The sequence below is a fragment of the Phaenicophaeus curvirostris genome, chromosome 17, assembly GCF_032191515.1.
Source record: "Phaenicophaeus curvirostris isolate KB17595 chromosome 17, BPBGC_Pcur_1.0, whole genome shotgun sequence".
NCBI classification, from domain to species: Eukaryota; Metazoa; Chordata; class Aves; order Cuculiformes; family Cuculidae; genus Phaenicophaeus; species Phaenicophaeus curvirostris.
Genome location: NC_091408.1, coordinates 1,234,282 through 1,261,358, shown reverse-complemented (window position 1 = coordinate 1,261,358; position 27,077 = coordinate 1,234,282). Strand labels below are relative to the sequence as shown.

At 45.7% G+C, this 27,077-nt stretch overlaps 2 protein-coding genes across 2 annotated transcripts in view; both read left to right on the top strand.

Annotated features, from left to right (window-relative positions):
- Positions 1-22,312, top strand: part of CCDC117 (coiled-coil domain containing 117) — a 50,110-nt gene extending 27,798 nt beyond the window's left edge. The window contains exon 6 of the transcript XR_011338623.1: positions 22,299-22,312. The gene's annotated coding sequence lies outside the window, so the exon portion shown is untranslated. The remainder of the gene's footprint in view (positions 1-22,298) is intronic.
- ZNRF3 (zinc and ring finger 3) overlaps positions 1-27,077 on the top strand; it is a 69,589-nt gene that overhangs the window by 4,511 nt on the left and 38,001 nt on the right. The window lies entirely within an intron of this gene.

Genomic DNA, 27,077 nt, shown 5'->3' with positions numbered 1-27,077 from the left:
TACAAAGGCAGGAGACCTGGAAGGTCTCTGTTCTGTCTTGTGTGAGAAGTGGGGCTAGGTTATAGGTTTTGTCCTCTCTGATCTTCAGTCTGTGATGTTGATGAACAAGATTCTCACAAATGCCAAATGCTGTGAGGCAAGTGAGAATGATCGTCTTGTAGATGTCCCTCTTACGCTGCTGAATCTGCGCACTGTCCTGCTTGACCCTCTTCTCTGAACTGGTGTCAGCGAGCCCCGAGTCCCATCACCATTCCAAAGACCTGCTGAAGGGGAAGGAGTCTGTGTTAAACAGATAACGAGGCCAAATCATGAATAGAGGAGACTTAATTGATGCTGCCTTTAAAGAAATAGTAATCTGAGCTTTTGCAGTTCTGACTTCCTGTTTTAGTTTATTTTTCTAATGTATTGTTTGTTTATTTTAATAACAGCAAGTCACTGATGGCTTCTTTTGGTTCTAGCGGCATCAGGTGTGTGACTGCTGACACAGAGCAGTGAGTGTCTTCTGTTCTTCTATACTTGTTGCTTTGCTGCTTCGTCTAATCCAAGCTTCAGTTTTTCTTTTGATTTCTGGTTATAGCTGCATTAAGACTTGATCCAGCTGGTAGGAACCAGACTCTTCTATGCTAAAGCCTTGGTATATGCATGGAATAACAAAATCCTGTACTAGTTTTGGTTGTGTGTTTTCCAAGATCTCAGTCTTCAAAGCATTTGTGCAGGTTTTGAAACCCGAACTGGAAGTTTCTGCTTGTTCCGTGAGTTGGCAGGGTCGTCAGTCCTCTCTGTTACGGGAGAGAGTCGACAGATGGCAAAAAAGGTGAAGAAAATGGGTTTAGTCCTGTGGACAGCAGGCTCCTCTTCCCGATCCGAGCTCGGTCAGTGCTGATTGTGCAGTAGTTTCTGACAGGAGAATAAAGACTCCCCGTGCCCAGAGCTGCCTGCCGTCCTGCGGGGCTGGGGTCTCCTGCTTGGTCGCTGCCGGCTCGGTTTGTGTTGTGGAAAGAAGGCATTTCTCATGGGAGTGTGACAGGTGACTGAGGTCTGGGCCCTCTCCCAGAGGAGGCTAAGAGGATAAAATAAGCGTAATACACACGTAAAATAAGAGAACATCGAGGTAAAGACTCGCACGGTTACTGTACCTGGACAGCCTTTGCAGAGCCTGTACCGCGTGGCTGTGCGTGCAGCAGAGGTGTTGTCTGGGGCTGGATCTCGCCTTAGATCAATCAAGCTGTTTGCCGGTTTCCATCCCTCCCGCTGTTCCTCCCCTCCTATGTCTCTAAGTTTCAGTCGTGCTTTCGTGCTGTGGGCTGTTATGCGGGGAGAGCTGAAGGCAGCTCCTCGAGGTGTCTTGTGTAGGTCCTTCACCCTCTTGTGCTGTTCTTTCCTGGCGCGGGGCACTGCCTGCACGCTGGGAGCTCCAGCCCATCGCATCCCTGCCGCATCACGAGCAGCTGCCTGTTGGCATTGGCTTCCGAATGTGGTATGGTGAATAAGGACCCTTACTTTTTACTGTCTTCTCCTTACTGCAATAGCCAAAATGTCTTGGAACGTTGGTGAAAGGGCTCGGTAACTCCTGTGCTGGCTGCTGGGCGATGTCTGCTTGCTCTGCTTCGAGCATCCTGCACCTGCGCCGTCCTGTTAACGTGTGCCGCGATGCTGCAGGAGGACAGAGTGTGGTGAGACGGGGCGCTTGGCTGCTTAAACCTTCTGTGAGAACATCCTTCTCTCTCCTTCCATCAGACAGTTTCGTGTCTTCTTCCATATCTTCTGCAGAAAGAAAAACCCTATGAAAACAGTTAACATAAAAGCAATTATAATGGCATTTTAAGGGCTAGCAAATCATACTTTCCTAGTTAAACACTTTGGACTACCAAGCTTTACAATACATTATAGTGTATTAAATAGAGTTAAAGGCACCTGTGCAAACCGTTTCTAAATGAGATTAAGGTGATAGTAAAGAAGTGTTTCTGGGCATTACTACAGGGGAGAGGGCCCTGTAAAAGAAAAGGGACCAGACCGAGTGGTATGTTGCTGATTTTGAAGGAAGCTCTGGGGTATTTGCGCACGGTTGTGGCAATACCAGAATACTGCCAGAGCCTTGTCAGCGTGTGAGGCTGAGGCATCCCTTGAGGAGAAGGTGGGAGGCGCAGCGTAAGAAAATGAGGTGAAGTATCTCAGTGTGGAGAAGAATGAAAAGAGCAAAATTGGTAATGTGACCTATTTAGAGGAACAAGGATAAAGTAGGTTAAGAAAGTCAGTCAAAGCAGAAAGCTTCCAGCACTGGGTCTTGTACTTGGGCCAACCAGTGCAATTTGTTTGCTTCCAAATTGATGTGAGGAATCCATTGGGAAAAAAGAGTTTGTGGGAGTTCAGGTAAGTTTTTTTTGTGTGGTCCGTAAGTTCAGTTATGTCTCCATGCAGCCATTTAAGGTCTGTGCTGTCAAAACCCTCGCCCTTGCTGGCAGGGTGCTGAGTGCTTCCTTTTCCATGTACTCCATTGCTTGTTCGGGAGGTGGAACCAGGAAAAAATGGGGGATTTTTTTTTTTTTCATTTATGTATATTTATGTTGAGACTGGATCTATGTGACTATAATGGTTTAGATACAATTACAGCCTCCTTCGCAATGTTACCAGCCCTTGTGGCCGTGCCCCACGGATAGAACTGGCACTTGCTCTCCGTGAGCGCTCCCCTGATGGATAAGATTATGGGACAGAGGAACTCTGTTTTAATTGCTTTGCCTAGTGAAGGGCTTCTGAAATGGCTCCAGGTGAAGCGTGGAGAGATCATGATTTGGTGTGTCGTAACTTGGTGAGAGAGAAACACAGGCAGCTTTGCTGCAAGCAGATCTTATAGGAAACTTGAGTAGTCGTATAAAACCATTGATCAGCATACGTAGTAATTTTCTTCCAGTTTATACCGTCTTGTGGGGAAGCGTGTATTTAAAAATGCTCCCTTTTTTATTACAGTCTTCTAGTCCTTGTTTAGGAATTTCAAAGTGAGCCCTGCTGGACCAAAATATCTTTCATAAACAGAGTTTCCTGAAGTGTAAGTGCTTTCAAGAAGCCAGCATCTCACTGGTTAAGGAAAGGTAGGATCTGGAGGCAGTAATCTGCTGGATGTTCTGCCCATTCTGTCAGTGGTACATGGATTTGCATTAATACACTTAGTACGTTAGAAACGCTCAGTTTAGGAAGTGTTAAATATTAACTTGGAATCTTGGAATTATTTAGGTTGGAAAGGACCTTTTAGATCATTGAGTCAAACTATAAACCTTACAATTCCAACTCCACCACTAACCCACGTCCCTAAGCACCACATCTACAGGACTTCTAAATCCCTTCAAGGATGGTGATTCCACCGCTTCCCTGGGCAGCCTCTTCCAGTGCTTTACAACCCGGTTGGTGAATAAATTTTTCCTAGTATCCAGTCTAAACCTCTCCTGGTGCAACTTGAGGCCATTTCCTCTCATCCTATCACTTGTTACTTGGGAGAAAAGATAAACACCCACCTCACCACAACCTCCTTTCAGGAGCTACAGAGAGCGATGAGGTCTCCTCTCAACCTCGTCTTCTCCAGGCTGAACAACCCCTGGTCCCTCCGCTGCTCCCAGAACCTCTGGGCTCCAGACCTTTCCCCAGCTCCATTGCTGCTCTCTGAACATGCTGCAGCCCCTCAGCTGGTACCGACTGTCTCTTCTTTTGCCCTTTAGTGTTCGGTGTGGTCAGGCCAGAGCTTGTGGTGCCTACACATGAGAACAGAATGAAGGCAAGTTGAATGCTTGGCCTTATTACTCCTGGTTCCTGGTGTGAAGGGAGAGCCCTTCACACTAAAGGAGATTGGCAAAGGAAAAAGAAATTGTTTCAAAACAAAGACGTGTTTTGAAATTGTTTCAGCAGCAAGAGGAGATTCACGTAAATAAAAATAATACTTTTTTCTGCGTTTTTCTTGACTGCTTGACACCTGAGCCAGAGGCGAGCAGGGGAATGGGATCTCTGGAAAGACACAGCCAGCGATTGCATCTTTCAGCCCTGCTCCTGTCTGTGGGGCTCTGCTGATGTTAGATTCAGTAGTGGTGCTCGGGAACAGAGGGTTCTGGTGGCTTAGGGTGTCCTCTTCACAGGGATGAATTGCTTTCATTCATTTTTTTAAAATTTCCTTTTCATGCTGATTTAAAAGACTTTTTGTTGTTGCACTTGGCTTTAAGATGAGAAGCCAGTTTACAAAGGTTGATTAGGTGCCTGTTATGTTCCAGACACAAGTACACCCTTAAATATGTAGCTTAATATATGCAGGCTCTCTCAGCTTCCCGGACCCATGTTGCTGCGTGCATTAATGTAAGGATTTTAGCTGTTTTCTAAAGCTGCTGGCCAGCTTAAGCTTTCTGTTGGTTTTCTTAAGCTTAAGCCGTTTTATTATTTTGCATCATTTTCAGCAGTAAAGCAAGCGGAGGGATCAGTGAGGAGGTGACTGGCCTGACAAAGGACCGAGGGGCATATTTCAGCGTCTGCAGTCATGGTTTGAGGACAACTGTTTAATTAGCTGTACGGGCATGCGTGTTGCAAGTACGTGCCTCCTACTGTGAATTTACTGCATGTGCTTGCTAAGCAACTTTCAAACGCTTCTGATTGTAGTGTTTGAAAAATTGCTTTTAATTCAGGAAAGACCCTAGTCTGTGCCAAGATCTGTTTTCCTACTTTGAGGCTTTTGATGTTTGCCTGTTGTAAAAAAACCAAAAAAAACTAAAAAAACAAAAAAAAACCAACCAAACCAAAAAATGCACAATGAAAAGTGTATTAAGTGTGAATGGGAAAAATCCTTCTCTCTTTTGCTCTGTATCCATCCCCCCCCAAAGCAGAAAGGACTGTAACCAAACTTTCCATTGAGTTTGCCTTTGGAACTGAAAATTTCCAGCCTTAAACAGTCCACTTTGAGGACAGATAAAGAAAAGTGGATTTGGAGGACTGACTTGGAATTGCAGAAGGTGTTCCGTTTGGTTTTATACACCGATGGGTCAGGTCTGAAGCTCTGAAGTTCTGTTAAAGGCTGTGATTGTGTTATTATTGGTTTTTAGCTCTGCAGACTGCCCTTGAAGATTTATAGACTTGACTCCGTGTTTGGGCCTGGCTAAATGGTGGCACTTTAACTGAGCCTTGATAAGTTTAACCTTAATAACAGCAACAACAATAATACCCGTATCTCTTAGATAAACCATCAATATTACCTATCTAGCATGTCAGCTGTGCACGCTAACGCTGGCTGTTGTTGCTGCACTGAAGCTTTCTCTGCCCATGCTGGCTTGGGAGGTGAGGGGCAGAGGTCGGGATCTGCTGGTGCTGCCCTTTCCTTAGGCAGCTTGGGCTTTCTCCTAAGGCAGCCTCAGCCTCCAAAGGGTGTGCACGCTATGACAGCAAAATATATTGGTTCCTGTTGCAGTGTTTTACAAGGGTCCAGCATAACTTCTCATACCTGTTTTGTATTTATTTAGAAGCCCTCTAGAGCAGATGCAGTCTTGCATGCTGTGAGGATAAAGGGGAGATGAATGTTTTATGGTCTGAATGCCAAGCTGGCAGATGTCCTGAACGATGTGTAGCAAGGCTGGGAGTGAGAAATGAACCTATGAAACAGAGCCAGGAGATGCTACCGAGTTCAGTATTTAATAGGAGCCAAGGGCTGGAGACTTCTTTTTGCTCAGAGGCAAGGTATCCCCAATCTGCTGGCTGGCAGTGTTTTGCCTGTTTAAAAGATACCATCTTCTGAATCCCAAAACTGTGTCTGAGGGAGAGATACTGCAAAACAACTCCCAAGGTGTGATTTTTTTTTTTTAATTTTTTTTTTCCTGTTTTACCAGAGAAAGTTGTGCTGCCAGAGTTCCACGCCTGTGACTTTCAGCGGTGCTTTTGTAGGGTTTGGTACTGGGCATTTATGGAGATTTTTAATGTAATGAAATAACAGGGTTGCGATGGCAAATTGGGATACATTTCTCAACCATGCGTGTTTTGTTTCTGTTTGGTTGCCACCGGGAGCTGAATCTCCTCAAATAACAGAAGCCAGAGTGATCTGTTCTCCTTGTCTACCCTTCTTGTTTTCTTCAGGCAACTATTGAAAGGTGAAGAAGATTAGAAATCTCTCAGGACAGCTTTAATATTAAACATACGTCCCTCGTGTGGAATAGTCAGCCAAAACATCTGCACACGTGTGTGTGTGTGTGTGTGTGAAGTATGCAGTCTGATTAAATTGGAGCTGCACCAAGGTGAAACCAACAAAATCATCTCTGTTTCTGAAACCTCCATAAGCCTTTGTTTCAGGGGCTTGGATAGGAACGTTCCTGGAGCCTGGAGGCATCCCAGCTATGGGAAGAAACTACTGTCCCTGTCAGAAGAAGGGCTGAAGTGTCCTGAAAGAGTTAAGCTCTAATTAGCTCACTCGTAAGGTATTTAATATCCTTATTAAACTCAACTGCTGGTTCGCTTTTTTTTTCTCCTTCTTATGTTGAATAAAATTTCTTGAAGAGCTGAGCCTCTGCCTCTCAGATCAGAGGCTCACATGTTGAAGCTGGCAGTGCTAGAGGCTAGTTCCTATCTGTGTGACAGCATTTTTAATTTAACAGGACCGGCTTTGATGTTCTTGAATATTTATAGGCAGCTTCAGATCACTCCAGTATGTATTCTTTTTAACTGGAGCAGAAGTTTCTCCTCACACAACAAGATTTCTTTCCCTCTGTTTACTCTAGGGTCCCTTTCAGACTTGCAGTCATCAGAGTGGTTTTATGTTGCAAAAATACTACTTCAATACTTACTTGTGGGAGAAACAACTTGATTTCCTTTCCATTTCAACTTGTTCTCTAGTTTCTACAGCTTGGGGGTAGTCCAGTTCCTGCATCTTAGCTCCTTGTTTGAGCCTCATGGTGCACACGCTGTAGGGGAGATGTTGCAGTGAAATAGGATTTGAGGGAAGTGCAGTAAACGTGAAGCCTTCTCAGACTGCTCCTGAGGTCAGAGCTGTCACGGGGGCCCCCTCAGGAAGACACAGGAGTAGAGGTGTCTGTCGGACACCCCGGAGAACGAGCAGGTTACGGTCACGGTTTGTGGTTTAAAGAGGAACTGGTGGGAACTTGGGGCTGGGCTCTCAATGGGAGCTGATCAGGAATGATGGGGAAAAGTTTTAGTTGGAAGTTGCCAGCTTATTAAAACAAATTATTCTGCCTGGATGGTTTGACTTGCGTGAAACTCTGGCCAGACTTGGGCAGGAATCTTAAGGAAAGACACCTGATGGGTCAGCTCTCGGCTCATTTTTAGGCTCGCCTCATTTTTTTTCCCTTGTCCCCTTGCCCGGGCACTGGCTGTGGCTCCAGCCCTGCTGGCTGCGTGGCCTGGGAGCTGGCACGGTGTGCCCTTTCGCAAACAGAGGGGATTGACACTTCACATTCACTAGTTTGGGTGTCTTGGAAAGGCCTGGTTGTGGTTTGAATCTTCACCGTGATTGCGCCGCAGGAGGAAGCGTGTGCATCACGTGAAAGCGTTCCCTTGGGCTGGCTTTTGCAGCAGGCTTCTCTTTTCCTCCTTTCTCTGCTGTGTTTCTCATCTGCTTTATCCTCTGCTCTCTGTTGTGGATCTTGCGTGACTGCCTTATCGCTGATGGTCTGTCCCAGAGAAACCTTGTCATGGCCAACATGGACAGCAAAGAACTTTTCTGTGTTGGTGCCAGCAGTCGAGGCAGATTTCTGTATCCTGTGCTGGGTTTTTGTTGTGAAGTTCCATACGTTTTGTGATACGCTATGATCTCTTAACTGGATTCTATTCTCAGAGGCTTATTTGGAACTCCGTTACTGAAGTAGCAGATTTTTTTGTGTATTAATTTGAATGGTTTCACTTTGTAAAGAATTCTGTCTTTCACTGATGATCGTTTGTTTTAATGCATGGCCTACAGAGGAAAAGGGTTGTGGGTTTAGACATTCCTGCCGTAGATGTGCTTCTTTGTTGGTACAGCCTTTTCTAGTTCAGCAAGTGAAATCAATTATGTGACTGCCTACATGGCTAAATAAACCGCAGGAGGAAAGTGCCTGATTGTCTGTTTGATGTAAATAGTTTGCTCAAAGAGCAGGGCTTCTCTTGCTGTGGAAATCCAGCGGGGAAATAGGGACCTATAACTTGCTAATGCAGCAGTGAGAGTTGCTAAAACGTCATAGAATGGTTTGGGTTGGAAGAATCGTTAAAGATTGTCTGGTTCCAACCCCAATATGCCAGTAAACAGAACTTTAGTGCCTGTGGCATCTAAACATCACTTTTTCCCAATTAATTTCGAGGGAGGACCTCTTAGAATGTGGATTGCCTGTGTGGTCTCTTCAGGAATTCGATGTTCCTACGCATTCTGCTAGTGCTGATGTGAAGTCGTCTGAACCGCGTGGCAGCTGGAGAGCAATTTCAGTGCTCGCATCTTGGGGTGGGTGGATGTGATTGTTTGTGACTTCATTTTTCTTCCCTCCTGCAAATTGTTGTTAACAAAGGTAGTTTTCCTTCTCCCTACATTTACTCAGTTACCTGAGCTCGCACCTTGGGAAAGGGCTTTGGGGAGTACTAAGTGTGGTTTTGTGGCAGTGGCTCTGGTTACACTGACACTTCTTTTGCAAAGTGAGCTCCTTATCACAGAATTTGCTTCCTCTGCTTGTGGTCACCACTTAATGCTCTGTAACTGAGATGATGTCTCCTCGTCCTCCTTCAGCTACTTGCTAGTCCCTCATTGCTGCTGAGCAATCTTGCCCGAAGTCATCGAAACCAAAGGGAGAGTTGGTATAAAGGCCCAGATGCTCCTTAGGGTTTCTGGCAGGTGGTAAACCATGAGGATGATCTGAGGGCTGGAGTCTATATGAGGACAGGCTGAGGGAGCTGGGGTTGTTTGGCCTGGAGAAGAGAAGGCTGCGGGGGGACGTTGGAGCAGCTTCCAGTGCTGAAAGTGGCTCCATGAAAGCTGGGAAGGGGCTCTAGAAAAGGAATTGCAGGGATGGAACGAGGGGAAAACAGTTTTCAGCAGATTGAGATGAGATCTTGGGAAGAAACATTTTGCTGTGAGGTGGGGAGGCCCTGGCCCAGGTTGCCCAGAGCAGGGGTGGCTGCCCCGTCCCTGGAGGGGTTCAAGGCCAGGTTGGATGGGGCTTGGAGCCCCTGATCCCGTGGGAGGTGTCCCTGCCTGGGGCAGGGGTGGGACTGGATGGGCTGTGAGGTCCCTTCTCACCCAAACCATTCCATGGTTCTATGATTCAGTCTTATTGCAAAGAGAATTTCTTTACAAATCAAATACAAATTATTTTCAGTCCTTAACTTGCAGTTGGTGTCTTTGAATTGGAATTGGTGAAGCTAGGAAAGCATTTCCTCCCTATGCAAGTGCTGCAATGTACTATTGCTGGTAAGGATACTGCTAGGAAAAAGTCTCCTGGATGCAGATGTTTGTCAGATGAGGTAGCAGTTCCTAGGATGCTGAATTATGTTTTTTAACGCTTGTTCTATCCAAGTGCTGCTGAATTCTGAAATCTCATCTTTACAAACATATTCCAGATAAAATAGACACTGCGGTCTTCAAAGCAGAATACACAAACCGATGCATCTGTTCCAGAGATTAGTGCCAAACTTATTCCTAAGGCAGCAGAGTTCTGACCTAGCTCAGGATGAGCCTGGTTAGGAAAGGCTGAGGGAAGCAGTGGGAGTCCTGAATTTCTGTCAGGGAAGCTTGTGGGGCAGGGAACTTCACTTCTTGTAGCATTCTTGGCAGAAAGAAAATAATGGAAGCTGCTCAGAAGAACAGAGAGAAGCTGAACCAGCCTCAGGAGAGAGGCATCCCTGGAGCAGTTGTTGAGTGGGTCACAGGCTGTAAAACCCAGCAGCTGAGGAATACCCTTCAGCACTTCTTGTGCCTTCAGAGGCGTGGTGGTTACGTCTCCTGGGCTCTGAGGCATCGTTCATGAGCTGCGTGATAGAAGAATTTAATCTTTGGATCAGGACAATAATGTGGCATTTCCATGTCCAACCGTAGCACTCCCTTTCTCAGCGCAGAAGAGTAGCTCTTAGTCTGGAAGAGTGGATTCACAGAGTTTTGCTGTTCATGTTATATGAAATTACCCCTGCAAGCTGTGCTGCCGGGAGGAGGAGCTGGGTTTATTCGCCTTTTCAAAGTGAGATTGCAGCTAGAAGAATATGAAATTTGTTTTCTTTTTTTTGAAAAAAAAGCTCTTCAGAACTAAAGTAACTTAAATCTACATTGCAATCAGTTATTTTTCAGAACAGTTGTGAGCATTTTCACTTCCTCTCCTTCAGCTTCTCACCGTTTAAGAACACACAACACCTTTATAAGTGTATGGGCATTTTGAAAGCAATTATGAATGTGCCGTTTGACTGAGACTTTACGGGTACCTGTGGCTTTGGTTGATTTATTTTTCTGCTGTCCACCGAGAAACCCACCCGTGAGATGTCCTTGCTAAGGGAGGACTGTTCGCAGTAAACGAGGGGAATTACTGGAAGGATGAACAAAATGGATTGGAACAAAACATATGCTTCACTTTGCTACTTGTGAGCATATGCTGCCTATCTGAAGAGCTTGATAGGGCAGCTTTTAAATCATATGCATTTTAGGAAAATATTTGTAATCTGTCTTCTAATGTTGGCCTGTTCCTGTCTCTCATTAGCTGGTAGGGAATGGCATCTCTGAGGTGGAGGCTCCAGGATCATATTTCTATTACCTGGGCAGGTAGTGGGTGAATAAACTTCATTCACGCTGTTAAAAACTTGGCAGCTGATCCTGGCAAAGCAGCAGTGCTGCCCTGCTGTCCTTCAGAGATCCAGATTGCTTTTCCAAGCCCATGTTCCTGCTCCAGGGTGGAAGTGGCTGGCACTGCCTGGGGAGGAGAGAGCAGCTTTGCAAAGAGGGGCTCCAGGGCTGGTTATCAGCTGGGACGAGATCTTTCCCAGGCTGGCGGCATGGTTCCAAGATCCCTGATGGGTAAGGAGTGAATGATGTTAAATGAGGGTGTGAGGAAGGGTGTTACGTTGGCTGAAGATGTGGGGTAGAGACAAGAGTTGTGCCCCAAGTCACCTTCTTTCAGCCATGGCTCTTAGGTGCATGAGGAAGGCATCCTGACGAGGATGGGCCTTAAGGTGATAACGTGACTTCATGGGTCCTTGGCCTGTGGACGGTATGATTATCAGCCTGAAGGGAACTGGGGGAAAGTACAAAATGCTGAGAAACTGAAGGCTGATGAAGAATGAACAGAAGGACTTGTAAGATTTGATGGCTGGGTAGCATGTGAAGAAAGGTTTGTCTGGCTTTTCTAAAGCTCCTCTAGCTTTTATCTGGGGAAGTAAATTTGAATCTTGCAGATTTTACATGTGTGGAGAGAGACTAGCAAAAGATCATAATGGTGCCATGTGTGCTCGGAGAGGACGGGAGCACAGAGGAAGGGCAGAGGAAAGGCTGAGGCGAGCTGTGCTGGTAAGCAGTGCTTTGAAGTGCTTGGCAGGGAGAGCAGTGCCAGGATTGTTGGACAGGAACAACGGATTTCTGAAGAGATTCTAAAGGGTGAGAAGGTAAATGATGTTCTCTCCTGTGGAGTCCTGGAGCTGTAAATGCCATCAAGAGATGATGGTAGACTTCTAGGAGAACGGATGGGCATGGAGTAGGAAAGGTCCACGTGAACGCTTACTTTCTGTGCTTCTGATAGAGGGATGGGGTTGTGGTGATAGTCAGCAGGGTGGACTCGAGATAGGTGAAATTCAAAAGGGATGTGGCAGAGCATGGGACAAAGCAGTGAGTGTGGATGAGAGGTGAGAGAGGTTTGAAAAGAAAGGAAAACTGATGAAACTGAAAATTGTACTCGATGCTGAGAAAATAGAGATGGGAAGCTTGTAATGGTGATTAGTGTACGGTGAAGAAGGGAGAACAATGTGGTTTTCTGTGCTAGAACTGTGCTGTGGTTTGTTCTGAGCTGCGTTTGGTCCTCTGTGAGTCATGCTCAGATAAGAGATGACTGTTGGCTGCTCTTGAAAAACCGTCTCTACTTGCATGCACTGTTTATGGAGCAGCTTCTCCACAGGGCAGCAAACTCTGTTAGTGTGTCTTCAAACCTGTCCTAATTTTTCCCCTTTTCCAGGAGTTGTTAGAGCATGTGTAGGTGAAAGCCATCAAGCTCGGTATGACAGCAGTATGCAGAGATAAATCCTGTCATATGAGTGAAGAACATAACTCCCTAAATAAAGCTTCTGTTCCTGTGGACGTGGTACATTGTTTGTTTATATTGTGGGAGTACTCAAACCTTAGGCTTCTTGTGATTGTGACATGGTGTGAAAATAAAATGTACATTAATAAAATTAAAAAAAAACCTCCTCCAAAAAATTTGTCCTACCATCTGCATTGGTGTGGAAAGCTGGAGGACATGAGAACTTGGAGTTTTTCAAGCAATCTGCTGCTAAAAATACACTTGGAGGTTGACTGTACAGAGGAGAAAGTCTATGCCAGAGGTCTGTCTTAGACTGGTCCACGGTGGAGGCCTCTGATTTAAAGAGGACTCTGTGGTTTCAGTGTCTGTCAGGTAGTATTGGTTACAGACGAGCAGGTGCTGTGGGAGGTAGGTGAGTGTTCTGAAGGAATGGTCTGGTGCCCAGCTTCCCAGAGGGTGAACAGGTGCTGGATGCCTCCCTTGTCTTCCCCTGGAGCCTTAGCGCTGAAATAGTGCATCATTTTTCTGTAGGTGATCTGAGATAAAATTTGTTTCTGATTTAAGATGGCAGTTTTTATATGCTTCACCTGTGTGAGAGGTGCAGGCAGCATAAATGCTTCTTTCTTTAGTGTTGACTATCTGCCATATACGTATGAATATTTTTATATAGAAGGTTCTGTTTACTTGAAAGAATCTAAGCTGTAAATAACTTAAATTTTTGATTCAAAGGTGTAGGGGAGCAGGCAATAGTTTTAGGGCAAGGAAGAGTATCAAGGAGTCAGATACCTTATACTCTTCATTTAAATTTGTGGTCCTGTAGAACAATGTTTGCAAGTGTTTTCCTTGAACAGTGAAGTAGAAGACAGGAAAAAATTATAATAGCGTCTAACTAATTCAGAGTTAATCTTTGCATAGTTGAATTTCTCTTTCCTTTGTTTTTGGGGGTAGAGAAGGAAGCTTTGGTTTCCTTTGAAATGTGATGCTTTTAGTGCTGTGCAGTTGGAGGTACCTGATAAAAGCTGTTTGCCTTTGTTCTAGGCACAGATGTGCAGTGAAAGAGAGTTAAGGGAGAGAATTTCTTATATGTGATGCTCAGTCTATGGACAGTTAGAGAAAAAAAGAAACCCAAACAAAACAATGTACTACTGATGGTGATTCCTGCTCAAGGTTCTGTACTGCTGAGTTCTGAGTTGTGAGATACTGATTTTGAAAGATGTCTATGCTCAAAATCTTGCTTCCAAAGCAGGAAGGATGGGTTTGTTGCTCAGAGTTCAGTGCTCCCCAACAAGTATTGTTGCCCGTAGCTCTGGAGTGTGGGGAGGAGAGCAGTAACCCACAGGGAGAGGAGTCTGAAACATCCTCTGAACTGGTAAGGCACAAGGAGCCTCATGGAGAACAGTGCTTGGAACATCAGTCTCCCTACAGTGATTGCCTGAACGAGCTCCTAAGTGTTACTGGAGACTAACGCCTACCCAGAGGAATAGGAAGAGGCAGCTGGTGGGCTGAGTGTTCAAGATTCTGATAGTTTTAGGAGCAGGACTCCAAACTGTGCCTCCATTCAAGCCTGCGCTGGTATGGGGCAAAAGCACTCGGCTGCACTTCATTCCTTAGCGTGCCCACAGTATGTGTGTTTAACAGACACACCCCGTGGGGGTTTATTTTACTGCTTGGGGTTTATTTTACTGCTTGGGGTTTCCACACGGGCACCCCTGACCTCCCTAGGGATCATTGTGTCCTGCTCTCAGAGCTTTGGGACCGTCCTCCAAGGAGGTGAGGCTGCGGGAAGGGGAGGAATGGAGAGATTTTAATGCTGCTGTACAGAAGGCAGCGTGGGAGGCTATCTGGCATGCAGTTATTTACCGTGACAAATACTGAATCCTTGGTGTTAAAGCTATTCATAATCTATTTTGAATAAACAGAGTTCAGTGTGGAGGATGCTAAGAAATGAAAGCTGTGCTCTAACCACATCCATCCCTGTCCTGGCAGTGATGTGGCCAGGGCAGAAGGGATTTACCTGCTTGCTGTACCTGCAGCCTCTCCAGGTGAGCCCCTTGGGTGTGATGCCGAGCAGGGGACAACTGGCAGAGCAAGGAGGAGTGAAATGCACCCGAGCTCTGGTTCTGTGTGTCCTTAACAGAGATGCAGGTGTTAGTGTCAGCTAGGTGTATAAGAGTAAAAACTGATTTCAGGAATAAAATGTGAAAACTGAAAATGCAGTATGTATCCTGCGCTGTGTTGTAATATGGATGAAAGCTTTGGCAGCAAATCTACCCAGGTTTTGAGTGGTTTGAGTACTGATGCCTAGAAAAGAAGGTGCTGCTTTAGTTTGCATGTAACATTGTGCAAATAAAAAAGTCAAACAAGCTCCAGTACAAAATATACAGTGCAGAATAAAAGCATAACTGGCAAACCTGCATGGACAGCCTCACGTAAGCAAGAGCTTTGTAATACACAACTCTGTTGTTTAATAACCAAGCAAAAAGAAGCTTGGATCCAGTAAATCCTAATGGGTTTTGCAGATGCTGTAATTGCAACACCTGCGTGTATGTGCTGAGGTCAGACAAACGAAGTGGCTTGTTTGAGATCCAGGTTTCCCATCCCCGCTTCCCAGAGACGAGTGCCCTTTCTGGGTCTCTGTGTGTTGAGGGAAGGCTGGTTATAAGCGTTTATTTAGAGTTGGCTCTGAACCATCTTGGCCTGGGACGAAAGGGAGAAGCCAGGGGAGCGAGGCGGAGGTGGGCAGCGCTGTGCCGCTCTGCGGGGTCTGGGCAGACAGGAGGGCACAGAAACAGGCTTCAGGGGAACCCCAGAGTGAAAGGCATTTTATTGATCCCATTTTCCAGTACACAGTGCATCGTTTAGTGTCTTCCTCTGCCTTTCCAGTTGTCTCCCAGCATGAAGACGTTGTAATTATTTCTGCAAAGAGCTGTTTGAGGTTTCCTTGTGAGGCAGCCTTTCCCCACGCCTGTCCCTGTGAGGGGAAGGAGTGGGAGGCCACGGGCAGCAGGTAATTTACTGAAGTTTGCAGGGAAGTGATGAATTTGTGGGATCCTTTGAGGCTTCAGCTTGCGAAGATATTTAGATATTTATAGCTGACTCTACATCCTTGAGAGAAACGGAGCCTTCTCGCCATCTAAGCAGAATTCTGATGTGTTATGGGCAGTATCTGTGTGACTCTCATAACTTTGTGTTAGAAGTTCTATTTCTCTGCCCTCTTCCTCTCCTCCAAGAAAAAGAAGGCGGGGAAGATGACTGCCAGCATGGTCACTTTTCAGTTGAAGCTGTTACCAAAACAAACTTAATTTTTAGCCTCTTAGTGATACGTTTTTTAACTTTGCACACACGTTGGCTGCTGAGGGCAGAGCAGGTCTGGTAGGGAAGGGTTAACTCCTCTTGCTTTGGAAGCAGCTGGGCAGTTTACACTCCTTGCTGGGCTGTACAAAAATACTTTTCCTTTGAAGTGCTGGGAGGAGCGGCTGAGCGTAAAACCTGGAATGGGGTTGCAGCTAACAGTGCAGTGGGCTTAGCTGGAGCAGGCAGCTGCCCTCAGCGTTCCCTTCGCTCGCGCCTTCCCTGTCTCAGCGTCAAGGCTTTCTTTCTGGAATTCTTCAAATGCTCTTTAGTTCTTGGAAAATTCTTGGATTGGGACAGGTTGCAAGAAATATGGAGTAAAAATATCCTTTCCCATAAAGGCAGGCCAAATATAGGGGTCCTGTTGGGAGATCCTTGGCTGCTGCCTGCGTGAGCTGGTCGTGCGGCACACGCTGCCGTCTGGGGTGGGAAGGATTCACCTCCACCAGTGCTGGGCAGAGGTCAGGCTCTTGAGCAGTGTATGCTACAGTAGGAGCTTCCAGAGTTCTTTTTTCCCAATTTGTTGGATCCTGGGAGATCTGAGCCCCAGTGCCGTACCTTGGAGTGCTGAACTGGAGGTTTGGCAGTAGAGAGGGTGGCAGCTCTGGCACTGGGAGGGGTGGCTGGAACCACATGGACAAACATCATGCTTGTACGGAGAGCCACCGAGTGCGTGGTGCTGTACAGCAGGAAGCCTTCTTCCCAGTGGCACACGGCATACTCCGTTGCTTGATGTGGCTTCTGAAAAGCAAACCTTTTTGCAGAGGAAGCCTAGAGCCAGCGAGGCTCCGGTACACTTGCGCTCCTGCCACCGCCAGTGGTGGGACCAGGCTAGCTGAAGTCATGCTCTGGTCTTCCAGGGCAATTCTCTGCCTCTGGGTAATAATTCCTTGACAATATTCATCTGCCTGAATCTGAGAGTTGCTTTGCTGCCATTATATGAAACTGAGGAAAAGAAATTTCCTTCTGGCAACCAGTGCTGCTTGCTGAGGTGACAGTGAAAAGCTAGTGAGGGGCAACGTCAAAGTGCCTGGCTCTGTCTGCTGGGTAGGTGATAGTGCTGTGTGTCAGGTGTCCAAATTTCAACTTAAATTTATCTTAGCTGACCTTCATAATCCTGTCCTGTTGTTTTTACTCATTTAAGGATCGGACACATAGCTCTTGGTAGAATCTCCAGGCTTGTTTCCCTGCTGCTCCGCCAGCTCACACTCTGCTTTCTGCCTCTGCCTTTTTCATGCACACAAAAGGTGTCAAGAATTCAGTTACTAAAATAAGCGAAATTTTCCTCTAGGGTTTCTGCTGTTGTACAAGTTATATAGAGGATTCTGTCCTTGAAGTGGTTGCTTATTAATACTTGAAGTATCTTGCTTTCCCTTTAACAATTCAAGTGCCAGGGAAAATGTATAGAAATATAGTCCTGAGAACGTCAGAAAAGGTGATCTGCTTTCATCTCGAAGCTGTCGCTGAAAATCCTCACTTAGGGTCTATGCTCAACACATTCATTTTCTACAAAGTGAGGGTTAGTGCAATGGCAGAAGGGAAAGGCCCCAAAACAGGCTTTTGGGGATACTTTATGTTGTTTTACTGTTTGAAGAAGCTGCTACCTGTGTTAGATCTGTGATTGCAAAGGGGGGCTGCCTGGCTCACTCCAGCGTGTTTGCCGTGGAGGATGGTGTGTGACATCAGTCACGATTCAGTTTGCTGAGGATGATTCCCACCCGTGTCAGAAGAGACACAACTGATGGGCCTGTGGATTATTATTAAATATCCTTAACAAAATGGAGCCTAGAGAAACGAGAACACAGAGCTCAGAGTGTCTGGGCTGTGTGGCTGGCACGCAGCGACTTTGCTGCACATAGCTGAAAGACAATGACTTATTGCGCTCAACTACTTTTTAACAGGAGGAAAAATGTGGTCTGGGCAAATGTTACAGCAGCGCGTGTGCACTGACTGTCCCCGTGCCTCTCGGGGGTCCCAGGGGCGCACACGCCGTGTCGGGTGCTAGCGAAGCCGCTCCTGGACAGGAACGGGTGCTGCAGCCTTTCCCAAAACTGTGCAGGCAAAGCAGATATTATCAGCGCTGGCCCTGGGGCATAAAATAGAAAGATCAAAGCGCATGGCAGCAGCACACAGAGGCTCTTCAAAGCCTGAGTAAGGCAGGATTGATAGAGAAAAGGAGAACGCTCCTGCTGATGTAATCACAGCCTGCGAGACAGGTTGGCTTTTTTTTTTCTTTTTCATAATTTAAACAAAGACACAAAGACAGCCCTTGTTTGTTTGGAGAGGTGAAGCGTGTGCCGCAGAGATAGAGCAGGGATACCCGAGTATGTGGAGGGTTTTCATGGGCAGCATGGAGCTCAAGTGTTTTGAAGTGGCTGCAAACTTGCCGTTTTCCTGATTTTACTTTGCACAACTTCCGCATCTGGTGTGCTCTCGCTTGTGGTGTCCATGTGGGATGGAGTAGGAAAATGGGAAAGGAAGGAATGCTTGTTTTCAGGCTGCCTTCCTTATTAAAATGGAAACTATTTTGATTTCTCTTGAGGAGGCCAGTTAAGTTTCTGGGTTAGTATGAACAGAAGTCGAGCCCGGGCGAGGTGGAGGTGAGGGGCAGGGATCAGCCTTAGCCCTTGTCGGGGTGTACAGGCTTGTTTAGGCACAAACTGAGTGGGAAAGAAGTAGTTGTTCTTCCTCTTTGTGACTATGGAGAGGAGGAAGGGGAGAGGTGTGACTTTTCTGGACCAGATGTGCAGAGACAGAAGGAGTTTCCAGTCTTCTTTACAAATGCCCCTTCTCCCTCTGTGCTGCAGCTGCACAAGTGTTTCCCAGCCTCCATTTTGATTATAAAAGTGGGGGACAGGGAACAGCTTTGCAGAGGGAACCTTGTGGAGTTGCAAGCTGGAGCGTGGTGGTGTGGCTTTTCCACCCCAAGGCGGGCCTGTACCACGTTCTGCAGGAGGCCTGAGCTGATATGGTTGATACCCAACGACTGCGTGACCTTGTGGGCACGATGCAGAGCCCGTGTGGGTATGTAGTCCCAGAGAAGCAGCATGTGAACGTAGTTAGATGGATTTTGTACACCTTTGGAGCTCAGGCAGAACAAACACTTCTGCCTGGCTGGTCTCTGCTCGTGATGTTGGGTATTAATGTGTGACAGAGAGCCCAAACCCTTCCCGCAGGAGGGTGAGCTGCGCCATCAGGCTCCGGGAAGCTGCGAACTCCAACACTGAAAACGACTTTACCATTCCACACTTACCGACCGTTTCAGAAGAACGATCTAATGGGATTATCTCAGTCCCAAAACGTATTCCAGGATGCCAGAAACCACAGTGGTTACTTCTAGCTGGCAAGATCTCCGGCTTTACTTCCCCCATAGCTACTATTTGCAGAGCGATTCCAACGAGCAACTAAAATTGTGGCACTCTGAAGTCTCGAAATCTGTTGTGAGGGAAGGTGACTGCACGTGTTGTTGACTTTGGTGCTTCATTCCAGGGTTGAAGATATGCTTAGTCTGCTAGAGCAGTGTATTATTTTAATGAGAGGTCCCTGCTCAAAAAGGGATGCATCTTCTTTATGGAGTATATGGGATGATACTGGCATTCCTATGTTGTCTTATGAAGAATTACACCATTTTGCTGATCTGCATCAAACCTTCTTCCCTCTACCCCCCTGAATTTCTCTCCTGCCATGCTCCTTCCACAGATGTGTCTGATTAGATACTTGACACTGGCAGAAAGCACTTCAGCACACTTGAAATACTTGGATTTTGGTTTCTAGTTACCAAACCTTCAGGCACCAGGAAATTTGCACATCTTACAGAGCTCTGAGATGGGCTCTGACACGTACTTTTGTTTCTGCTGCAGGCGTTTTCCCCTCATGGTACGGAGAGGCTAGAGGAAAATTCTGGGATGGGAATCCTAGCAGTTACCATGACTTTCTGGGAATTTAGGCATTTGCTTTAAAATATTTATTTCTTGAGAATCTCACCCAGATGTGTGTGGGACAGGCTGTTCCAGTATCTGCCGTAGCAGAACTACAGGTTTCTCTGCCCGTGGAAGATGAATTGGAGGTTTCTGCCATCAGTATGACATTCCCATGTTTTCGCTTCCAGTGAGCAACAGAATGAAAAAAGAAGTTTTAAGTGCTCTGCTGAGTTTGCATGGCCACTTCTGCAGCAATGTCCACAGCCTTTTGATTCATACAACCAAGTGAACAAGCACAACTGCCTCACCAAGCTAACCAAAAAGCCCTCCTGCTTCAGTGATGGGCAGAAGTCAGTTGCAGGCACTTGTGAAGGAACGCATTGGGAGAATTTCTGCAGTGGACACTGGCAGGTTCTACCAGCTTGTGACTAAGGACTCCCTATTGGCATCAAGTCATGTGTGAGAGCCTCTGATGGCTTTTTCTTCCACACTTTTCCCAGTCTGTTGCTTTGCCTGCAGCTTGAGCACACAGAAGCCCTACTCTCTTCTGCTTTTGAGGGCCATGTGAGGGTTGCTGCATACCATGATGATGTAGTTATCTTGGGTTTGGGTAGCAGAGGAGTCGTAGTTGGTGTGTGTAGCGCGGCAGGTCTAGAGCAACAGTTCCGTTAGCGTGTCCAGTAGGTACCTGGTTAAATTGCTCATGGAGGGAAGACAACTGAATCTCCAGAATTTTTCTCATTTTCTCACTGCTCGGCATAAGTTCTGTAGAGGTTGTTGGTTTTTTTTTTTGAGCTGCAGGGGAAAAAAACGTTGCCAGGAAGTAATTGTTCTTCGGGTCTCTTTCTAATTCTGTGCAGCAGCTGCTTGGTCTTTGGCTGCTATTAATGTTCAGAGGCTTTGAACAAAGGCGCGTTTGGCTGATGTAACTTCTTCCTCTGTCAGACATTCCCTCTGAAGCCATCTTTTGTCTCGATGGCCCTATTGTAACCATTCATGTACTGATGAATGAACAGGAAGCTGATGATGATAGTGAGCAGATGAGTTTGATCTTCAACAGGTTTTACTTCTGGGTCCAGCTTGAGGGAGTTCGTGTAGGAGCTGAGCCGTGCCACCGGCAACCACCATGTCGGATTTGTTCGTTCAGATTGCCTTGTTTAAGGAAACTGGAAAAGAATATTAATCTAGGAGAAAAAGCGCTAACTTTATTGAACAACTATATTGCAGATACAGGAATGCTGTCTGTCGCCTCTTCATGCAAAGAGAACTTTACTCAAAGGGCTGTATTTTGATTTTGGGGATGGTGAGTTCTGTCATATTTGATTAGAGGTGATGGGCTCTCATTTGTTGTCCTTGTTTGTGACAAACCAGATTCAAACACATCCTAAAGATTGTGAGGAATATAACTTACAGTGATCAGTGGGGAGGAAGAAAGGGAGAACTTCTTCCCCCCCTCAGTTCTTCCTCCACACACGTTTTAAAGCATACTGCTTTAGGCTGATGACAAAATGTGTCCTCTAAAGCCCACTCTGAATAACATTAGGTGTGGTGGAGGTCTTTACCTTTTCTTCTGGACTGGGAGAGTATGGGAAGAAGATGTTATCAGCTGAAGTGCCAGCAAACTCACCCACAGTGCGTGGTTTGTAAAGTCAGTTACTGCAAGGTAATAGGATCTTGCACAGAAAACTTGTGTAAACTGGATAAATATATTAAACAAGGAGTTGAATGTCAGTACTGGACTAATGTCCCTTAACTCCTTAATGTTGGGGGAAACTTCACTCTCTTGAAGCTCCTGGGTGTGAAGTCGCTCCGTGTTCTGGCAATAAGAGGCAGAGCTGAAGTCAGTAATACGTAATTTTAGTACTACAGTAGCTGTGGTGGTTTTGGGTAGTACTATCTTGTGAGATGGGATACTAGAAAGAAGCTGCAATATGGTGGAGGGTGTTTGAGCCAGGTTGTCTGCGTGAAGACTAATGATACTCGTGCCTGCTGTGAGCTACCTGACAGAGGCCACCAGAGCATCCCCACCACTGCTCTTATGATGCAGTTATTTTTTTCATGTGGCCTTTGCTGCTGGCATTATTTATTAAATTTCTATAGATATAAGACTAATCTGTTTCCAAAACATCTGATGAAATGAAGGGCCTCTTACGTGTTTTTAAAAATGAGCACCAACAGTTATTTAAATATTACAGCCAAAATTCGTGGTTCCCTATCAGAGGAGCATAGAGATGCGTTTGTGAGCGTGGTGGCTCTGTTCACAATGCCTCGCCCTTCTGTTTGTTTTTGTGATCAGGCACAAATTCCATTGACCTTGTTTGGATTTTTGCATATGCCACATTTTCTGCAGACCCTGCTCTGTGTTTATCCCTGGCTGAATGTGCTGTGTGAGGACCTTGGTTAAAGGGATTCTCCCCAACAAATCCCAGCTGTACATACAGTGGGTTATGTGTCTGTGCTGATCTAGGGAAGAATCTTAATTAATTGTAATGCAAGCTGGAGATGTGCACCAAGAAGAACAAAGAGGGATCATAAAAGGCTTCTTAAAGCTGTGGCTAAAATTTCTTTTCCTTTTAAAGAATAAAGTGTGTTCTGAAAACCTTGCTCTGGTTGAAGTAGCACCAAAAATTTCATGTGAGAGTTGCGATCATAAGGAAAGGACCAGAAAGCAAATCAGAAAACCTCATGGATACTACTGGGCTCCAAGAGCTTGAACGTTGTCTGCAGTTCAAGTTAGTGCATCGTGGAATGGGAAAGGGAGACTAGAAGAAGGATTAGCTGTGGATCAGCCTCATTGTGAAAAAGACTGAACTTTATCAGCTTGGAAAAGAGGCTGTTGACAAGACTCTGTGAGTAAAGTCTGTAGAGGCTGTGACAAAGGAACAATTATCAGCTGTTCCTTGCAATGCAAGGACTATCAGAGCATATTCGGTGAAGTTCACACAACAGCTTTAACGTTAGCAAAAGAATGTATATTTTTAACACACTAAGTTGTGTAACTGTCTGTAGGATGGTGTAGAAGCTGAAAGTATGGGTGTCGTCCAAAGGGGATTAAGCAAAGTCATGGAACATAGTTGCATTGCTTAGTAGTAAATGCAAGGTTCTGGGTGAAGTCTCAGCCCTGGAAGTCTTTTAATCTCTGCCAGCCTTTATTAAGAGGCTGTACCAAAAGAAGAATTATTCTGTGTCAGACCTTTCCCTGTTGTCCAACCTTCTGCAGTTGGCCACTGCTGGAGATAGGGTACTGTGCTGGTTGGCTTTTTGGTCACACCCTGCATGGCTGTTTTTATGACTTGCCCAACGTGCATAGGCGCTCTGTGGTGGAGGAAGCGATCCTGTCTCTTGGGAAGCGTTCAGCTGCTTTAACCACAGCGCTGTATCTTCTTTTCTCATAGTCTCTTACCTCATTCACTGCAGTGCCCAGTGTTTCTAACGTGCGAGGGGAGCGTCCTGCAGACAGCGCTCATTCGCCCCACATGGCTGCATTCTTGGAGTAGAGTTTACACCATTAATTTCCCAATCGGTGAGGCATACCTCAGCGGTGAGGTGTGCCAACAGCAGATACGCAGCGCTCAACCCAAGCCAGTAAGCTTTGCTGGACTTATTAGCATGGGCTGTGTGCCAGTGCTACAGGAGGTGGGTAAAAATAAAGGGAAAAATGGGGATGGTGTGGAAGAGAAGTGAAGAGAGAGTCTGGAAGAGAGACAAGGTGGTAAATTAGTGGCCATAGGAAGGAAGAATCCAGACAGAGATGGGGAAAGAAGGAGGGAAAACTGTTATTGTATCCTGAAACAGAGCACAAATACCTAAATTAAGGCTGAATTAGGCAACCTTAAGTCTTGCATTTAAAGTATGAAAACTCCAGCCTTAGCACTCCTGTACCATTTAGATAAAAATGAACACACAGAACAACAATGTCAGAGAAAATTATGTGGACAAACAAGCTTAGGTAAGTTTTAATTTTTAGAAACTTCTAGTCCCCTGGTTCCCCCCCATATTCAGGGTGCTGCAGTGTGATAGGCATCTACAGTAATGTGGGGTCTGAGGAGATGCTGAGGAAAGCTGTTCTGGTTTACAGTTCTGTAAAACAGTTCAGTTTTCAGTTTTGTATTCAAAGTGAAGTTAAATTTTCCTCTTACATCAGGGAATGAACCTCTTTGTCATAAAAGGGGAGTGCACCAGGTTTCCAGAATGTCAGAAACTTTCATAAGTGTTGGATAAAATGAATCCTTCAGGCATCATGTGCTAAGTTTCTACAAATGCCTTTGAAAGATAGCAAAGAATGAAGGACTGGTAATTTCTTGAGTGTGGAACAGCCTTGTGGTTAAGGATGTCAAAGCATTGACCATGAGTGGTGAGTGAAACTGTACATCAGCCTTGTGCGCTGCTGGAGGGTTTGGAATAGTGCACTGGGCTGAGTTGTGGGGACTAGTTTGCAGCAAAGTTGGATATTTGCTGTGCAAAATCACACTGAGGCTGAAAAAGGGAAGGATTCCACTGTGTGTGTAATGGGAATATTTGCAGTGATTACTTCAGCAATGGGGCTACATTAGAATTAAGAATAGGATTTTATTTTGAAGTCCTTCTCCCTACTACAGAACATTCTTCGGTGGTGACTCAGGGTAGAGCTAATCTCACTCAAAATGGTTGCCAGTTGCCACTTGGAACAATAGGACTGAAGCCACAGGCTGCCATCAGGTGGCTGTTTTTAAGAAGGGCATTTTTTCCCCATGGATTTGAGTGTTTCTTCCCATCTGATAGCATCAAAGTTCTTAATGTTCACTGAATTCTTGTAGGAGAAGGCTTGGAAAACAGTGCAGTTTCTTATTACTTGATCTGAAGTGGAGAACCCAGTGCCCCAGATGTTTTCTTTTATGGAAAAAAAACCCCAACTTTTAAGCCTTAATGTGTTTTTTAGGGACAACTCCTTGCACCTGGTTTATATGCCATAGTATTGACCACTACTGTTTCTTCGAAGTACTCGGTTCCTCTCTGGGCAGGGGTCTCTTTTCCCTGTGCTGTGAATGAGGAAGTTAAGCAGGGGGAAAACGGAATGATTTCCATAAAGTCATAAAGGGAACAGAAATCCAGCCACCTCCACCCTCCGTTAGGGTGAGATCCGGCAAGCAGGCTGGTCTCTTCTCTCCACCATGGTGCGATGCAGCATCGTAACACAAGTCTGTCTGTGTCTGTGGATGCGCCGGGGCTCAGGAGCCATCAGGTGAGGAGGTGGATGTAACAAGGTGGCTGGTGTATCTCCAGGAGCTGTGTTGCTCACACCAGGACTCGGAAGTGGAGTGAGTGGCCTTGACTGAATCCTGGATCTGGAGAGGATATCGGAGGAAATGGGAGAGTACATCCAGTTCCTGCTGTGAGATGAGCTGAAGTACAATGAGAAAGCCACCTCGCCTTCCAATGAAGTCATGTGTAGTTGCAGGAGAGGCTTTGGCTTCACCTGTATTTCCATTTAAAATAGGCTGGAGAAATTATGCTGGTGTCTTGTGATGCTGGACCTGACAGAAGGGAGTGTATGTAAACCTAGATGTGATGTTTGGACTTCACCCAGTGGATGTGAGCGCAAAGCAGGGACAGAGCATGAAGGAGACTGTGGAGGCAATTTCTTGAGAACTTGATGATTAAAGTTGAGGATACAGTCTAGAAGCAAACCAGGAGACTGTACCTGTTTGGAGACCTGTGCTCTCAGAATCCGCTGGTTCCTTTCCCTCTAAAATGTCCCTGACACCATGAATATCTTCACGTGGGCAGAAGTCATAAATTGGAAACAAATCTATTGAAGTTGTCAAACTGAAGAAGAGGTCAAGGGATAGGTCTTGGAGAGGAGAGTTAAGGAAAAGTTGGAGCACAAAGTGGGAAAACTGGGATGTGAGAAGGTGTATGACAGCTGGAGTTTGAAACAGAACTTCTGTGAAGTTGACCTGTTTGTGTATTGCTCCAGGATGGTTTATAAAACGTAAACACAAACCTGACCGAAAGGTAAACTTTGGAAAATGATGTAAGAAGACACTCTCTATGGTCAGATTGTAAACATTGTGACTGGTATTTTCTTGAGCATTTTTGAGTTGCTAAACATAGAGGGAGAGAGCACTTTGTAACCAATGATAAAATTCAGTACAATCTTGTGGAAGTTATCATAGGTGACTTAAGAATCATGCATTTATAAATCTAGAAAATGAAAAGGTTGAGTTACAGAGAAGTGCATGCAAAGAGAAGTGGTCATGGGAGGTGTCCAAAATAGTTTACTCTGGAGCAGCGTAACAAAGGAAAATATCTAGTTGAGACCTGAAGTGCCCATAGCTGATTTCAATGTTTGACTTCCTCTTATGTCTGAGGAGAAGCGTGTGATGGGATTTGCAGTAGGCTGGATCTGACCAGGGGCTTGGCCGGAGTGATTTGCAGCAGAGGAGCGAGGAAGAACTGGACACGGTATATAGTGCAGGTAGTGTCGTCTCTAGGCAGAGGAGTAAGTAAGATTCCATTGAAATAATTCAGCGTAGAGACAGGGACCGAGAGAGAACGTGGAGGAGAAGGTTGGGTGCTGGGAAGTCTCGTCTGGGCACTGAGAGGAGCAGACGCAAGCATCTGACCTCTGCTGGGGCCGTGCGTCAGGGACGTGCTGCCTGCTCTGGGAACTGGGAGGTCATTACTCCCGCCACTGAGCGGATCTCCAAAGCACGATCTCAAAGAGATGGTGGTTTATTTTTTTTCTGGTGAGTAAGCAATGCTAGCTGCTATACAATGCTTCATTTCCCAAGGAAGTGTTCTGGGGCACTCAGTATTTTGAAGATGCGGTGACAGATACGTAGGTGAGCACCACGGCTCCACGTGTGGTCACCGTGTTGTGTGGGATAGGCGGAGTTTGGCTCTGCTGTGTGTGCACACAAACTCCTTTCTCTTCGCTCTGTTCCTAGAGATACGAGACTGTGTCCTGTATGTAGGATTTTCAACACATCCTTGGTTTCAGTCTCCTGAAACCAAGTGGTGGTGCAGACGCTTAGTTACTGTACTGAAGTCTGCTGACAACAGGCTTGCTTTTTTTTAATCAATCTAAGCACCTCACCATGAAAAAAACTCAGTGTTCTGTTTTAGGCTGTTTAACGTGCCTTTCTATAGTCAAGGGCATCAGTATTTTCATCACAGTCAAAAGCTTTCAAGAGTATCTTCTGAGGCACAGGCTGAAGGAACTTCTGTTGTGTTGTCATTTATAGAATCTTGAAAGAGACTTGGTGTAAATAATCAAAGATTAGAGATGAGTTCACATGCTGGCCTAAGAAGTAGGGTGCATCTTTGGGGTATGAACTGTTCTGTTTCAGCCTTGAAAACATTTCTTTGTGCTGACTAACAGGAACGAAGGTCTAACACTGTATCACTGATGTGTGTATTGTGCTTACTTGGTGGTGTTTCCAAACTGACCTTCAGTTAAGGTGGTAATCAAGAACTTTCTAAATATTAAAACCTTGCTTCCTGTCAGCTTTCGTGTCACAACCCAGAGGGTTTGTTCAGACCATACAACTGCCATCTGAATTTTCACTGAAGCTAATGTCATCTGCCGACATAGAATCATAGAATGTCCTGAGTTGGAAGGGACCCA